At 30.7% G+C, this 16,578-nt stretch overlaps 1 long non-coding RNA gene across 1 annotated transcript; it reads left to right on the top strand.

Moving 5' to 3' along the window:
- Window positions 1–3,488: 3,488 nt before the first annotated feature.
- LOC132725841 (uncharacterized) lies at window positions 3,489–5,094 on the top strand. Its single transcript, XR_009625119.1, has 2 exons — window positions 3,489–3,627; window positions 3,967–5,094. It is a non-coding gene; the product is annotated as an uncharacterized LOC132725841 (long non-coding RNA).
- Window positions 5,095–16,578: the final 11,484 nt, after the last annotated feature.

The following is a 16,578-nucleotide window of genomic DNA, read 5'->3' as shown; positions in this document are numbered from 1 at the left end:
GATTGTGGAGGGTTGTTGTAATAAAATGTGATTCTGGCCAGGCAACGTGATGCGCCCGCGGTTTTTATTTTATACACTCGCGATTTATAAAAAAAATCTTTATGTAAGTTATCCCTGTACCCCCTGTAGTTAGTAATGTGTTGAGTTGAAGTTATTGTTGATGGTTGTTATAAAATGTGATTCTGGGCAGACTACGTGATGTGCCCACGGTTTTTTGATATACTCGCGATTTATAAAAAATCTTTATATAAGTTATCCCTGTACCCCCTGTAGTTAGTTATGTGTTGAGTTGAAGTTATTGTTGATGGTTGTTATAAAATGTGATTTTGGCCAGATTACGTGATGCGCCCGCGGTTTTTTGATATACTCACGATTTATAAAAAATCTTTATATACGTTATCCCTGAACCCCTGTAGTTATGTGTTGAGTTTAAGTGATTGTTGATGGTTGTTGTTATAAAATGTGATTCTGGCCAGACTACGTGATGCGCCCGCGATTTTTTTGATATACTCGCGTTTTTTTTAAAAAAAAATATGTAAGTTATCCCTGTACCCCCTGTAGTTAGTAATGTGTTGAGTTGAAGTGATTGTTGATGGTTGTTGTTATAAAATGTGATTTTGGCCAGACTACGTGATGCGCGCGCGTTTTTTTGATATACTTACGATTTACAAAAAAAAATCTTTATATACGTTATCCCTGAACCCCTGTAGTTATGTTTTGAGTTGAAGTTATTGTTGATGGTTGTTGTAATAAAATGTGATTCTGGCCAGGCTACGTGATCCGCCCGCGGTTTTTTGATATACTCGCGATTTATAAAAAATCTTTATGTAAGTTATCCCTGTAGTTAGTAATGTGTTGAGTTGAAGTTATTGTTGATGGTTGTTATAAAATGTGATTCTGGCCAGGCTACGTGATGCGCCCGCAGTTTTTTGATATACTTATACTCGCGTATTGTATTTGACTTGTGTTTTTAGAATTTGTGTACTATGATTATGTTTGATATGTTTAATTATGTATTTGTTTGCTCTAATACCTATAATTTTGTATTGCAGATCTATTTGCCAGGTTCTTTAAATGTTTTTTTTTTGCCTATATTCTAATGTTTTGTGTTGTTTTTTTTGTCTTTTTGGAAACCTCCTGGAAAGAAGATGTTGGTGTTCTAGTTCTACATTGTGGCGGAGACGTGAGGATGTGGATGGATGTGTATCATTGGTTGAAAACTAGCATGATGGAGAAATTAGGTATTTTACAATATTATACTTTAAGGATTTTTTTTGTAACCGTTTATTTGTGTCTGAATAGTATCATCTATTTAAGAGATAAAAAAAATTCAGCTATTTCAACAAACAGTTGATAGAAATTGTCTATTGGAGATAGTCTTTTAGCTAGCTAGACTGGAAGGTAAGTGGTTCTACTAGGCATGAACTTGCCCCACCCTGAAACTCTTTTGACGCCTTTATCTGCCATATAATAAAGTATGGGTCATCATATGATATAAAACCAATGAAATATTGATAATAACTTGCTTATTTGAAAAGTAATTTGTAAAGACATGATAATTATTAACATTATAAGATTAGAATGTTATTTTGTAAACACATGGGTGACTAGGAAAATAATAGGTATTGGTACATTTTCTTTGATTCTTTTTATTCTGTTTTACTTGTGTGTCTTATTTTAAGCCTTGTGAATTAGAATGTTATTTTGTAAACCCTGGTAATTTTTCAGACCATGGAGGAGTGATGAAGTGGAAGTGGACAAGACTATCAGTTCTTCGAGAGTTCCAGTGCCTATATACTCGCAAGAAGGATATGATATGGAATAGCTTAAAGTACATCTATGTGCTGGCAGATTTGTACAACAAGAAGTTGTTCCAGTGTGAGGAGAGATGCATGACAAAAGGTAAACCTTGCTCTTTGATGCTATTGTAAATCATAATGAGGATAATGAATCATAATAAAATCAAAATACAAATTTGGTTGAAATCCTGTGCAATTTAAACCAAATGAATATAGAGGTGAATATCCTGTCAGACATTTTGGAGACTTGGGTTCCATTCCCTATCTATGTTTACTTACAAAATACAATTTTGTTATATTACTTATGAATAAAGTATACATTTGATAGGCATTGTCAGTTGTAGTTGTCTAACAGGCGAACTTTTGGTATGTTGGTGGTTCTGTAACTTTTTGTGTTGCCTCTACAGAGTAGTGGTGACATATAGGGATCACTTCTCCGTCGTCTGTCTGTCCGTGCAAAACACATGGGTGACTAGGAAAATAATAGGTATTGGTACATTTTCTTTGATTCTTTTTATTCTTTTTTACTTGTGTGTCTTCGTTTAAGCCTGGTGAATTAGAATGTTATTTTGTATCCCCTGGATTCAGTGTGGAGAGAGATGGACACGGTCAGTATGCAATTTGATAGGAATTATCTATATTAGCTAGTCTATAACTATGTAGACTAGAATATCTGTGGTTCTACCCTAAATTTTCCCTGCCCTTGTCTGTCCATTTTGGGGCATATTTTTTCTGCCAATAAAGGTGGAGAGTCGCCATATGGCTTGAGAACCAACAAAACAAAAGTGATGTGTTTATTTAAAAAGACTGTTCAACATATATGATTGGAATGTTGTTTTGTTAACCCCAGTGAAATTTCAGTTAATCTTAAGACCAAGGAGGCAGATTTGCAAGAATGGCATGAAACATGGTGATGATGGATGGACGTGTGGATCGTTAAAGCCCAACAGTGACAGAGTATTGGAGTACTTGACGTGCATTGTGAAAGTTGATCGAGACTATCAATTCTTCGAGAGTCCCAGTGCCTATATACTCGCAAGAAGGATATGGTATGAAATACAGCTTGGTACACATCTGTGCTGGTAGATTTGTACATTTGGAAGTTGTTTCAGTGTGGAGAGAGATGGACACGGTGTATTGTACGGTAAACCTTGCTCTTTGATTTCATTGGTAAATCTATTTTAGCTAGTCTACAACTAGGTAAAGCTAGTCTATAACTAGGTAAAGCTGGAACGTCGCCATATGACCTATACTGTGTCGGAACGTCGCCATATGACCTATACTGTGTCGGAACGTCGCCATATGACCTATACTGTGTATATGACCTATACTGTGTCGGTGTGACGTAAAGTCCATTCAAACAAACAAACAAAACCTGCCCTTGTCTGTCCGTTTTGGGAAATATTTTTTCTGCCAATAAAGGTGGGGAGATGTCATATGACTTAAGAACCAACAAAACAAATGTGATTTGTTTAGTTAAAAAGACTTTGTTCAACATATAATATATGATTTGAATGTTTTTTGTTAACCCCAGTGAAATTTCAGTTAATCTTAAGACCAAGGAGGCAGATTTGCAAGAATGGCATGAAACATGGTGATGATGGATGGACGTGTGGATCGTTAAAGCCCAACAGTGACAGAGTATTGGAGTACTTGACGTGCATTGTGAAAGTTGATCGATACTATCAATTCTTCGAGAGTCCCAGTGCCTATATACTCGCAAGAAGGATATGGTATGAAATACAGCTTGGTACACATCTGTGCTGGTAGATTTGTACATTTGGAAGTTGTTTCAGTGTGGAGAGAGATGGACACGGTGTATTGTACGGTAAACCTTGCTCTTTGATTTCATTGGTAAATCTATAAATATCTATTTTCGCTAGTCTACAACTAGGTAAAGCTAGTCTATAACTAGATAAAGCTGGAACGTTGCCATATGACCTTTACTGTGTCGGAACGTCGCCATATGACCTATACTGTGTCGGTGTGACGTAAAGCCCAATCAAACAAACAAACAATACCTGCCCTTGTCTGTCCATTTTGGGGAATATTTTTTCTGCCAATAAAGGTGGAGAGATGTCATATGACTTAAGAAGCACTTTAACAAATGTGATTTGTTGACAAATGAGATTGGAATGTTGTTTTGTTAACCCCAGTGATCTTTCAGTTAATCTTAAGACCAAAGAATGGCATGAAACATGGTGTTGATGGATGGATGTGTGATGAGATTGGAATGTTGTTTCGTTAAGGCAAGGCAAGTACAGAACAGAAAGGTAAAATTATTAAAAAGATGTTATATTGTATTTATAATAGGGGAATGATATTATGAACAACATAATATGTTAGATGAAATTGAAATTGTGTATATGAAAGTTGAGAGTAAACATTATTGAAAGTAACATTGTAAATTGTGAAATGATCCCTGGTGGATGACATGAAGTCATTAATGAAAACTGGACATGGAAGTTTACTGCAGTGAAAATTAGTGAAAAATGAAATGGAAAGTATCTGTTGAAATATGAAAGAAATGAATTGAATCAGCAATAGGAAAATACGAAAAGTGAAAGTGAAAATGAATGAAAATAAATTGAAAAAGGAAGGAATGCATGAAAATTTGAATTTTCAAAAAAATTGAGAACAATAATGTAAATAATATAGATATTATGAAGAGTTGAATGAAGAAATTTGAAAGTGAAAATATAAAGATAGTGAAAAATGGAAAGTATCTGTTGAAATATGAATGAAATATAAATGAAGAGCACAAGAGATCAGCAATAACAAAAGGAAATGTGAAAGTGAAAAATGAATGAAAATAAATTGAAAAAGGAGGAATGCATGGAAATTTGAATTTTCAAAATATTGAATCGGCTTCAAAGAAATGAAAAAGGAGAACAATAATATAGGAATTTATGAATGAAATTTGAAAGTGAAATGAGTTCATAACGAAATAAAAAATGAATGAATAATGTAATGGAAGATAATTTGGTGGTGCAAAGATCAGACATGTGAAAATATAAATGAAATAGATTTGAAACAATTGGCTTTTCTTGACTGTAGAAAGTCAATGATTGTTGATTGTCTGCTCCTCCCATTCATAGTTCTACCATGATGTGGAAGTGCAGACAATGCAGTTATTCTAATTGATTGTTTTTCTATTTCAGCTCAATTTTATATTGACCTTTGACTTGACCTTAATCAATCTGCAAGTCCTTACCAACCTGACCACCTCATTTGATGATCATAAGCCATGGCTTTCCCTAGTTGACCAATCAACTTTTTTAACTACTTGGCATAATTAACGTAAAGGCCCAATCTTTGACCAAAACTTTCTCCGGTTATTGGTCAGACATGGATATTGGATATTGAAGCTCTGATTATGGAATGGTGGGGGATGTGTAGCAAAACCAAAACGCGTGACTATCTAAACCATATCCTGTACAGTGACAGACTTACCATTCTTCAGAGCTTCAATCAAAGGTTAATAATTTGAAAAACTAGCTAAACGCCATTTTCCGGTACTTTCTGTACATAGCTCTCGGGAATTCAATGAAACGTTGTATAATAATGTAACGATCTGTATTTTTTTGGCCTTTTCGGGATTGAATAGAGGATATTTGTTTAGTTCAGTGTAAGATCGGAATATATTTCACCGAGTGAGCACCAAAAGGTATATTTCACGAGTGGCGCAGCCACGAGTGAAATATGAACTTTTGGTGTTCACAAGGTGAAATATATTTCAATCTTACATTAAACTAAACAAATTTTCTTTTTATTATATGCAAAGAAACGTTTTAAAAAGACATTTAACCTAATACTAAATGGAAAGCGCGCCAAATAATAATATAACGTCATTTACGACGTCACGTCATTAAGTTGGTTCTCAGTACTGTGCACGCTGGTATTTCGTGAAATTATCAAAGTGGTAATTTCACTGTTTCAAACAGTGAAATTACCATTTTTATATCACTGATATATTTCTATAAACCACCGAAAAGCATGTAATAAAGTGAAATAAAATGATTATTTCATTGTTAGATCTTGTTATTAATAATTCCATGAAAGAAAATGTGATTTTCTCAAATAGTGATTTTATAGCTAAACAAAATCACTGTTTGGAGTTCGGATGTGATGAATTATATCACAAGGTCATAGCCCGAGTGACATAATGATGCACATCTTAATGACAAACAATTATTTTATCAAGCGATAAAATCACTGATTTGGATAATTATTTTATCAAGCGATAAAATCACTGATTTGGATATCTTATTTCAATTTTAACACATCAACAAATAAATGTGTAAAATTTGCGATAGATAAACGGTGAAATCTTGTGGTATGAAAATTATCATATTTCACTCGTAGCTACCACCACTCGTGAAATTTTTCATTTTCATACCACTCCATGAAAATAAATCATGTATTTATAGAAAAAACTTGAATATCGTCTATATACTTCATTAGGTGTAATTCCCAAGATCTTCATATGTAAAGTACTGGAAAATGATGTGCAGCTAGGTTTTCGAAAAGGTCAATCGCTACACTTCTCCCAATGCTGCCTAGTTGTAAAACAGCACACTTCCAGATTCATATTTAAATAAAATTAATTATATGTTGCATAATTAAGTTAAATATTTAGATTTGAAGTTCAGAAAACTTTATAAAATTTACAAAGCCATAAGTAAGACTTTTATTTATTTCCTATTATGTATTAAAATATTTAGTACCTGCGTAATATTATTTTGTTAATAAGTGGGTAGAATTAATATAACAATATTTTTAAATATTTGTAATAAGCTAATTTTGAATTGAATGGAAGAAGTATGCATATCTTTTTTTTTACTTTTCCTAAATTTGGATTGATTTTTGAAGAAATTTAAATATCTGGATGTGTGCAGTTTTAACTTCTAGCATGTCCCAAGCCATGGTAAAAGCAGAGGGGGAGAAATGAATCTTGTATTTGTATTATCAATGTTATTTTACATATCACTAATTTTTTTTTACATTTTTGATTGCATTGTTCGCCATTTTCTTGATGTCTGAAGTGATAGAGAATAATTAATAGGTTGGTGCCTTGGATCTAGCGAGGCGGAGGAATTTTTTTGGTGAGCCTTTGGCCAGATAGTTTAAGTTCTCCATCCATAGCACCAATCATTCTATTTATCCTGTTATCGATTTTTTTTATAAAAGAGTTTCATTTAGAACAGAGTTAAATTGTAATGTGTTTTTGAAAGTTTTGGCCTGTGCGCAGTAAAAAAGTAGTTCTTATTATTCTGAAATATTTAACAAGCAAAAATGTCAAACCAGTCTTTTTTAGTGATTTTTAGTCATTTTTACTTGTTTTGCCGCGTAACGTCATGCGTTCTTTTTCATGACGTCATCATATGATGTCACAGTACCAATGTTGAAATTTAGTTCCGTAAAATTTCTCGAATTTGTTACATTTTAACACAATGTATGCAGTTATTTACTTGCTTCTCCTATAGAAGCAAAATTTACGTACATGACAGAATTTATTCCTGTTGATAATTCAATTTAGTGTTGTTTTTTCATTCATCATAACAGCACATGCCTTAGATTCGTAAAATAAGAACCAATTGTCAATATTTTTCAAAATCTTTTAGAAATATGTAATCCGGATGATAAAAAAAACATTTTAAGTGTGCTTTTTAAAAAAATTCTTATGTGCTAAATAGTTGAAATGATTCTGAGAAATCCTTTATAAAAGTAAGGAATTTTTAGGATAAAATTGTGAATTTTGGCCAGTTTTGTTTTTTTAAATAGACCTATATTTGACCCTTACCTATATTTGGCTATTTAAAAACTATATATAGATGCAAAAAAGTAGGAAGAATGTTAATCTTTTAAATAACAAGCCATGGTTAGTAAGTTTTAAGCTCTTGTAGTTTAATTTTTAAAATGCCTCTTTTATTGTATCACATACATAAGAGGAGTTCTGAGTTCAAATCTCAGTGGGAGCACTTATTTGCTGATTCATGGTTTGTAAAATTAAAACAGGGCTGTAAATTTTATGTATATATTAAAGTTATGCTTTTATAAGTCATTGTTTTTATAAATCATTGTTTTTATTTGACATTTATTAAATCAAGGTTTTTGAAACTTGATAAGAAATTTGACAGTATGATTTTAAAAACTATATGATTTTAAAATTGTGCAACTATATTTTTTGCTGTACCTCAAATCATAATTCTCTTTTATTCCCGAGACTAAAGAGTATACAGTTGTTGATCCAGATGGTGTTCAATAGTGCCTTAGCTTTACAGGTACCTAGAATGCCCTTTTCATAGAGAATGTTAATTTCCAGGTCAAGATATTGGGCAGTAGACTTCATTGGCTTATCTCCTTTTCCTAGTCTTTTAAGTGACAACAACAACGAGGATACCGGAAGTTCAAAGTGAAAGTACATTCAGGAGAGACAGATATTTCATGGTATTGTTTAGATTTCGTCTAAGTGCAAGTATTTTGTTAATTAAACATTGATACAATGTGTAGAAAAATAGTGTTTCTATTGATCATATTAATGCAAAGACATGTCTAATTCGCCTAAGTATTAATCAAAATCAATTATTTATTGTGAAATAGTGTCGACAATATAAGCGGCAGATTTATAGCAAATTAAAGGTACTTTCAGGACTTACCATTTTACATCTAGTTATATCAAAAACAAGCAAAGAATGTCATCTTAAACACCGAACATTATACGCTGTCCATAAAAAAGATGCAATTAAACACATAGCATATTAAAACATGTGAGTTTAATGGTTCAGAAAGGAACACATGAAGTTGCGATTACATGATAGTGCATTCAGTAATCATAATGCATGATTGTATTCAGCAATACGTAGGTTTCCATTGTCATAAAGAAGTATGGAAGCAAGCGTAATGTAAGTCCAAATATCATCAAGCAAGATGGAATAAATGCACTAATTCTGTTCCATAGTTAAAGACTTCTTACAAGTCCGATCGTTTTGAATGAACCCGCCCACAACCAGTGAAGTTATTTTGTGAACATTAGTCAAAATGTAAACCGCAACTCTTGTAGTTCTGGCTTCCATAACTTTATAATTATGTCGCTGTTATTTTGACGTTGTGCAGCAGGTCTAGCAGTACTATAAAACCTGTTCGCTGAAATCTCTTTAGCTACAACTCTTGCGGAATAAAACGAATTAACAAATTAAAACAAATTAATGGTTGTCTCCCTTATATCACCAAAGTGGTGTTGCAAGAACGTGTTGCCTACCACATTTGCTTTTTGTTATATACTTATCAATTGTATAATATTTTACAATATTTGATGCAATAAAATATGTTTTAACTAAAAAAGGGGGGGGGGTAAATCGCTGTACATAGGTATACTTGTTGGGTTTGGATGCTTGAGTTGGGCTTGAGTTGGGCTTGGGCTTGAGTTGGGTTTTACCGAAATTGTATGCATGAAAGCATGCGTAATATTTTGAACAGTTAGAATTATTTAAAAGAACTTTGTTAAGGCTTTTTTACAATTTTATTAGTTTTTTATCTCAATTTTCAAACAAAATGTCCGATATGAACCCGCCCAAAACCACGTACATTGTAATTTTCTGTAAGTACATGTAAATTATAGTACGGTATCTGCCAAAACTTATAAGTTATGTTATAGTTTTATCAGCTAGGGTCTTTCCTGGTTTTAGGTAATCTTAGTATGCTTATAACCAAACCATTTTACAATACATACAATGCAGCTTTACAATGTACTTTTACAGTAGAAATGCTTAAATTCATAGTTTTATTTAATGCATTGTAATTATATATACTTATATATGATTTTACTCCCAAAAACACTCAGATGTTATAACGTGTGTTCTTCTTGCAAGTTGTCAGAACAGTATCAAATGTACATGCAACTCTTACGGAATAAAAAGAAATCAAATTAAAGGTTGTTTCCCTTATGTCATCAAATTCTTACCTGTAAATTATCCTGTTGTTTTGGGCTTAGTTTTGGTTAGATGGTTGAGTTTGGGTTCATGTGGTTTGAGTTCAGCTCAGTCAGATATTGTATGACTGTATTTTACATGTATACTTTCCATGGAACTGAACTTCAAATGAGAAATCTGTTGAATTCTCAAATACTTTAGTGGTACATTATATAATACCCCAGCCTATACGTGCTATGTATATACAAACATGTATATTCAACAAGTTACCATGATATACATAAATGTTAAGCATTTCATATAACATTTCAAAAAAAGTGATATTTAAAAAAATAACATATTCGAGACAAATGTTTATATAATCAAAGGTGAAACAAACAAAAACAATAACCAGAAATACGTATTTAACAAAAAACACAATATTACATATTTGTATGTATTAAGCTGATAGCCATTGACATTGACGTTCTTGAAACACTTACACATTTATTTTGCTCTTGTAGTCCCTCTTTCCACATCTTACACCCTAAAATCAAAAGTGGAAATGGTCCGCATTTAGATCGGATAAAACATACATTTTATTGATTTTTTTTAAAAAAAAAGGCAACAAAAATACATAAACACGAGTTCATCTGTAGTAAACTGACATTTTGTCGTTTGCTTTGAATTGATTTGCTACATTCATTGAAGACACACAATGGAGTCGATGATTAATTGGAACTGGCACCATGTTATAGGGAAAAACAGTTTGTTGTGCTTATGTCGTTTACAAAATGACAACAAGAAAAGTGAAGAAATTGTAACAGATTATGATCGGCAAGATCATGTTCAGATTTAATCGTGGAAAAAAATGATAACATTTGTAACATATGTTGTTGTGCCATTGTTTTGTACGCTTGCAGTTGCAAACATTGACAATTGTGTTGATGACATCTAATCAAAAATTTTCCTGAAGAAATCACACGCTTTAAAAATCTTTAATGCATTTACGTCAGAAGTGTTAATTTGCATTAAGAACTTGATACAACCCACCTCCTTATTTGCGTTATTTTTTAATGAAAACTTTATTAAAACAAAATGAATTAATGTGTAAGATTTGTCTTTTGAACACAAATTCAGTGATTATTTGACCTAGCCATATGCACCAACTTTTTACATAAATTAACTACTTGTCTTTATATCCTATAAATATTCACCAAAATTACTTATTTACTGCGTTGGTTATAGGGTAAAAGCTTGGTGTTAGAAATAATAAATTATGTTATATTTTGCATAACGTAACACATTTAAAGATTTACATGGTTGGTTATTCTTTATACAATTCTTAAGGTATAAATAAAATTTTATTTAATTCTTTTTTGAAGTTCTGTTTATATTCCTCATAACACATTAAGATTTACATTATTTATAAATCTTTATACAATTCTTTAACTATGAAATTATTTTTTTCCAATTGTTTTTTCTTAACATTTGTGTTACTCATCTCGGAGCATTGCTATTTATTTATTTATTTATTTATTTATTTATTTTATTTATTTATTTATTTATTTATTTATTTATTTATTTATTTATTTATTTATTTATTTATTTATTTATTTATATTTATTTTGATTTATTTTTTTATTATTTATTTTTTTATTTATTTATTTTGCTGTCTTAATGTTTTAATTATATGTGTATACATGTAATTGGAAGCAAAACAAAAAAAAACTAGTAGAAAACAGACGTTCGCACATATATCAAAGCATTTCAGCACACTCGTTATAATTATTGTCATATTTTACATATATTATTCCTACCTACAAGATTGATTTTTTTCTTTTTTATCCCTATCTAGACTTTACATTCCTCAATATATTTATATTTGAAATATTATATATAATGAATTATTTTTGTAAGTCTCATTTTTCGTTCTGTTCTTCTCAAAGCTATATATCTAATGTGTATACGATGATATTGCGTTGAATTTAGTGATAGATGATTTAGAAACACCAATTCTCCGTTCTTAACAAAAAGGACTTTGAGTGTTGAAAATTGAGTATCGCTCAAGCCGGTGCTACGGGGCGTAAGAGATGTTTCACTTTCACTGTCACTTAAAAGTTGCCCAGTACTTCGTTGATTGTTGTTACATTTTTTGGTCCTTCGGGATCATTGATGCTAGCACTTTGTGTGCCGCTCAAGGCGGTGCTAGAGGGCGTGAGGGATGTTACACTTATTCATTTTCCCTCGTGTACAGATTCAATCAAAACAAAGCTGCAGTTTTCATGTTATTTTGTTTTGATTAATGTTTCTTGTTGATCCCACTTTTTCCAGATTTTTTTTTTTACTTATGGTAAAGAGTCTAATTTAGATCCTGTAACACAATTAATTTTTTATGGTTTTAAATCATAAATATGGTGCTCAAATTAAGATTTATCAATATTGCAGGTTCCGAAAAGCATTGTTTATAAAGATATAACCGAATTTACAATTTCATGTAAATAAAGGGAGGTAATAAAAAACTATTTTCTATAAAGTTTAAGTCAAATTTTACAATAAGAAATAAATATTTTAATGATAACATATAATATGCACAAATATTTGCAGAACATATTCTTCGATATTTGAAAATTGTTTTATTTGCATAATTATGTACATATAATTTCATTTAGTGTGGTTTACCACTTTGATCACAATATACAGGATCTTTAAGGAAAAAATTAAAAAGTGGGACACCTTAACTGTGTCACCGTAGAACATAGAAGTCAATGTTCTGAACAAAAATCTAATCGTAGCTTTATAAAAAAAGCTGTTGTCAGTGCACCCGTTACTCGTGCAGTTGTTTTGTTTTTCTTTCTGTAACAGTTTTTATGTCCTTAATATGTCATTGATTTTAAAACACACAAAAAAGAACCACAGAAGTAAATACCATTTCACCGTTATAGCGTTGTAATTCATTACAGTCATCATAATATGAAGCAAATAGTTTTTTTTAAATGATCCATTTTAATGTACATAACTCTAATACATGTATATAGTTATATACATGTAGATGATGTATGCATCAATATGTCACCATTCAAATTTTTAAGTTAATTATATCTCTTTTATTGAAATGATTATATTTTCAAAGCATTTTTACAGAGAGTGTGTGTTTGTTTTTATTCTGCCATTTAAAACGGTATAAAGCTATATCTGATGGAATATTTCATAAAATTTAGAAATAGTAATTATGCTGTTTCCATAATCTAACTAATGATTCCCTAAAAAACCTGTAACAGAGAATGATTCTGTTATTTAACACAAATTCAAACAGTGCGTAAACATTAAAAATATTCCGCAATAAAATATGATACTGCTATTTTAAGTACGTTTTCAAACGTATAGCAACGATTTCGTGTATATTCCATATGCTCAAAAGACATTCTACCAATATATTTCTTTTATACAGGTATTTTGGATTTTTCTGCTTCAAAATTTAAACAAAGTTTGTTCAAAAATACAAAACAGCAGATTTATAATTTTATACACTTTAATGTCTGCTATTTACGAGGACGAACTATACTATAAAAATTAAAATAAGCTGCGTCATGACAAAACCAACATAATGCGTTTGCGACCAGCATGGATCCAGACCAGCCTGCGCATCCGCTGGTCAGGATCCATGCTGTTCGCTTACAAACCCTATAACAAGTAGAGAAACTGATAGCGAACAGCATGGATCCTGATCAGACTGCGCGGATGCGCAGGCTAATCTGGATCCATGCTGGTCGCAAACCCATTATGTTGGTTTTGTCATGGCGCAGCTCAAATTGTCATTTGAAATACATGTACATGGCAACATATAGGTCTGAATAAATTCTAAAATTCCTAATACTTGTTTTACAGTTTGAGTGTCACTATATCTTCTGTCATTTAAAGTTTTGAAAACAAATTATGACAACAGATACAAAATATAATGTATTGCGATGGTTAAAATTGTTGGCATGGAAGCTACATTAAAATGATTATGAAAAGGAATGGTAAATAGCATATAATTTTACCCATGGTAAATAATTTATGACGTAAATTTTTAACAGAAGGAAACTATCCCCTCTGGTCTTAAAAAATTCTCATTTAAGGAAAACATTCTCTCCTTAAATTGTTACATTTAGATTATTAATTGTTTAATCTTAAATGAAGAAATACGTTATTTTATCGTCTGTCATTGGAATGATGTTAAAAATTAATTGCCGAAATTATATGTAAGAGTTGCATTTGACATGACAAAATATAGATAAATTCAATGGCAGATCTTGTCGTAATTTTTCCATATAAGATAATGTAAACCTTCTAGGGTTAAAATAATTTAAAAGCACATTATACCATAGGGGAAATATATATATTTTTGCCATGGCAACATTTTGTCATACATACATACATACATACATACATACATACATACATACACATGTACACACGTACACACATACATACATACGTACATACATACATACATACAGCAGAGTTTCTTGTTTTTAATTAATTAATCATATTGTTTTATTTTGCGTGGTTAAATACTATATTTGTTTAATTTTTTAATGCTTCTATAGCATTTTGGCAATAAAAATATTTAAAGTTTTGTATAGAAGTCAAAATATACCACTTTGTTTACATTGACACATTAATTGATTTCTAGCTGCACTAAGCTGAAAAGCATCTAACTAAATCCATAATTTTCACATGTTTGATTTTTCTATAGTAGAACATAATTTTATATATTTATTTATTTCCCAGGTATAACGCGCCTTGAATAAATTTGCCATTCATTTTACATATCTGTTTATGTTATTGTATATTATTGAACATTATTTTGTTCCCACATTAAAAATCTAACCTTTCCTTCCAAAAATATATTTTATGGCAAAAAGAATGCCATAATTAGGATAATGACATGCCATTAAAGTGGGCATTTAATCTATTCTAGATCCTTCTATCGAGCTAATCGGATTATGTGATCTTTCTTTAATTTTGCCAAATCACAATATTGCATCCCTTATATCTAATTTTGGAAATAATTGTACAATTTATCGCATTATTGCTTTACCCAGGGGACCACCGATAACAGCATCTAATGTTCACCCCTATTTCCCGAAAGTGTTTATAGGGGGTTTTTGTCATGGATACTTTGTGAATTTTATCCCTTAACTTGATTGGGACAGGGAGATTTTCAAGCCTGATTTGTCCCTAAGTGAAGGGTAAACAAACCGTAGGGAGACGCTATTATAGTAAGAATTAAGAATGCTTGGCTGGATTTTTTCTGAAACCAGACACCCATCTGTCAAGGGGTTTCTTGTCGACCATGTCAATAACTGTGTCTTGGATAGCCCATGTTCATTTCGAGCTAGTTTTAATTAGTAATAAAATTCATTTCATTTCATACTATTTCATTCATATTTACACATACACATTACAAATATAGCTAGAGAATGTCAATATACATATGTATATAAATAACAGTAAATAAAGCAAGCGTTATTATTTTATTACTTAAAGGGACAATATCCTCTACGCATGTAATTATAAGTGAACGTGCATTAAAATTAAACATAAAGAAACTTACACGTTTAAGAAACATATAATGCGCAATTTAATTCATTTTCAATGTTTATCCCTATGAATATTTTAATTTATCCTTTAATCAAATGTCAAATTATTTTATTCTTTTTCAAGTAACTTTAATTCTTTCAAATAAGATATAAAGATAATTAAAACATTGCTACTTCTTTGTAATAAACATGTAACAAAACTGTGTTGTTTATTTGACAACGTTTTAAAATGAAGCAAATTCTGCATGAAGTTTCTTTTTTATTTGAAAATAATACAACAAATAATATAACAAAATAATAAAACAAAATAGTATAACAAAACGATATAACAAAAATAATATCGTGCAGTTTTGGGTCAAAGAGTTAGGAATACAAAACACGCTAAGAAGACAACTGTAATGTAAGGACAAAATATATTAAGTTGACATAGAAATATAAAATAATTAAACTTGTCTATACATATGATTATGCCTTTTGGATAAGTAACCTGAAAATAACAATTAGGTAAATGCATCTTTATTAACAATTAATATGTAATTTATATCAATGTACAATAAATGTATGTTAGATTAACAATCATATAATTAATAACAATTAGGAAAGCGCAATTTAGATCAACATCCTTATAATGAATACAATGTACTGAATATACCCATTTACGATAAACCCATCATGAAATAAAAATAGATTTATATATAATTTAGAATAACAATCATTTACTTTTAGACCACCGTTCTCAAATCAGACCATTTTTTCATATTTTAAAAGACATAAAGAATATAATGAAAATTCAACGAAACAAATATGTAAATTCTCTTAAATTTAAAAACAACAATATACCAATAGAAATACTTTCACACATAACATTTGCCATTTTTAGAATAATTTCTGATTGAAATTATATTTTCAATGACAAGTCAAAATTTTCTAGATTTTTATATGTTTTATAAAAACAACATAATACAATTAGATATATATTTTGTGTATCACAAAATTAAGTAGATTTTATCTAGCATGTATACTATTAATGTGCATATTTTGACTTAAATATTGTTATCTAAGTTATTTTATATATATATATATATACATATTTACTTATACCTTCTCAATAATTTCTAACGGTATTATTATCATAATTTCAAAGTTCAGCAAATTTGGGAAAAGTGGGCTTTATATTCAAGACCATGTCTAGATAGCCTTTGTCGCCAGTATAGAACCAGACATGCTTGCACGTCCGCGCAGTCCGACCAGGCATAACACCGTTGGCCGACTTCTTTGAAA

The sequence above is a fragment of the Ruditapes philippinarum genome, unplaced genomic scaffold (genome assembly GCF_026571515.1).
Source record: "Ruditapes philippinarum isolate M1 unplaced genomic scaffold, ASM2657151v2 ctg380_1_1_1_1, whole genome shotgun sequence".
In the NCBI taxonomy this organism is placed as follows: Eukaryota; Metazoa; Mollusca; class Bivalvia; order Venerida; family Veneridae; genus Ruditapes; species Ruditapes philippinarum.
This window is presented reverse-complemented; position numbering and strand designations above follow the sequence as displayed.